The following is a 1,857-nucleotide window of genomic DNA, read 5'->3' on the forward strand; positions in this document are numbered from 1 at the left end:
AAAAGCAAAAGTTTCATCGCGAAAAGCAAGAAGAATACATTCATTCTGTTCCATTCTTTCTGAAAAAAATCTACCCCATGCAGAATAAGAAAATTCTTTCTCAATCAATCCATTATTGTCCAGCGACAATTCAAACTCGGATCGATCCAGTTTTTTATTTATCGCGTGAAAAAAATTCAATCGAAATCTATCGCGCCAAAATTCGTCAAAATTCCTCCCCCTCCTCCAAAATTTCAAAAACACGCCTATTATTCACATGGGATTACACGCTCGTTCGATCGAATAAAACGAGGGAAACGAGGACCGGTTAAATCGAACGAAACCGATTCGATTATTATTGTCATCTCTGACCTGATTATACGCAGCGCGTAAGAATGCATCGGATGGGTTGATAAAGGGCCACGATTACGTGACGTAGTTTCCAATTTTCGTGGGTGTAAATTAAACAAGGGAACGCGTCTTGGACCTGGACCAAAACTTCCGTGATCCAGGAGGATCGAGAGGGCTAATTAAAGCCGATTTCGATCAGATTTGTAGCTTGGTTACGTGGAATTTTCGAGTAGAGGGTACTCGTTTGTGCGATTAAAGTAATTTTTTTTTTTTAATTCATCAAATCGAGAACGTTTGAAAATCACGATTCATTATGAATAATCAATTATGAATAATTTCGGGAAGATTAATTTTGGAAATTCTGATTTTATTTTAAACGAGCAAAAAAAATTAAAGTTGAATCGCGATATTAAAAATACAGAACAGTTAAGGCGATTTAAACCATTTAATTTAAAAAAAAAAGGTGTATAAGAATAATACATAAACCTTGGAAATCGATAAATATAATTCAGGATGATTGAGATAATAAAACGGAATAGAAACAAAAATTAAATATTGTAAGATAATTAGAAATTTCCTCGTCGATAATAAATTTTCCTTTCCTCGCTGTGAATTATTCTTCACGATTAAATTGTCATATCATTAATCGTATTTGAACATTTGATACGAATCTATAATCATAAGACAATTTTTATGTTGTATACGTGAGATAAGAAGTCTGATTTTTACTTCGTGTAATCAGAGACACGTGGCTGTTTCATTGTCAGCACTGGAACACGACGTGGTTCGTTACACGTGTGTCGCAGATTATTGGGAATAATCGGACAGTGACTGCAACAATCGGATTACTTCGCACGTCACTGACTATTACGTTACTCTCCATTCGTTATGCTTGTCTCTACATAACGATTTAAAAAAAAAAAAAAAAAAAAAAAGGAAGGCGAGAGTTTTTCGACCAATCATCTTGTCTCACTTCCGTCACGACGCGACGTGAGTATTTGAAAATCGTATCTATTTATATTATTCTACGTATTTCTACGTATCGTCACGATAAAAATTGACTTTGTCATTCAACTTCACTTGCCACACCTTGAAACTCGTTTATGGAATAAACTCGAAGCTTACACATATCAGTTTTTATTAAACGAATATTTATAAATTAATTTTATGAAAAAGTTGGATCTAAAAATCTGGACATTTTAACTTCTGTTACAGTTTTTTTATATCGCAAATATATATTCCCCCAACTTGTGAATTAAAATGTGAAACGTGAAAATTTTTCCCCATTAACGTTAATTAAAAAGTTTGAGGGTATTACTTGGGGTAATAATTTCCAAATTTACCAGGATAACACACATTTGCACACTAGTCATTACATAATTAACATAACGAAATTTCGATGTATCATAAACTCTGTTAACACGTTGCTAATTAGAAGAGTGATATAGCAGAAGTTGTAATTAAATAAAAAAAAAAAAAAAAAAAAAGTTCCTCGATATGTTCAAAGACGAAAAATTGTTATTAAAA

General features: G+C 32.7%; 1 protein-coding gene across 5 annotated transcripts in view; it reads right to left on the minus strand.

The window, feature by feature from the left end:
• LOC102678616 (zwei Ig domain protein zig-8-like) overlaps nucleotides 1–1,857 on the minus strand; it is a 420,477-nt gene that overhangs the window by 148,625 nt on the left and 269,995 nt on the right. The window lies entirely within an intron of this gene.

Source organism: Apis dorsata, unplaced genomic scaffold (assembly GCF_000469605.1).
Source record: "Apis dorsata unplaced genomic scaffold, Apis dorsata 1.3 scaffold_75, whole genome shotgun sequence".
Lineage (NCBI taxonomy): Eukaryota > Metazoa > Arthropoda > Insecta > Hymenoptera > Apidae > Apis > Apis dorsata.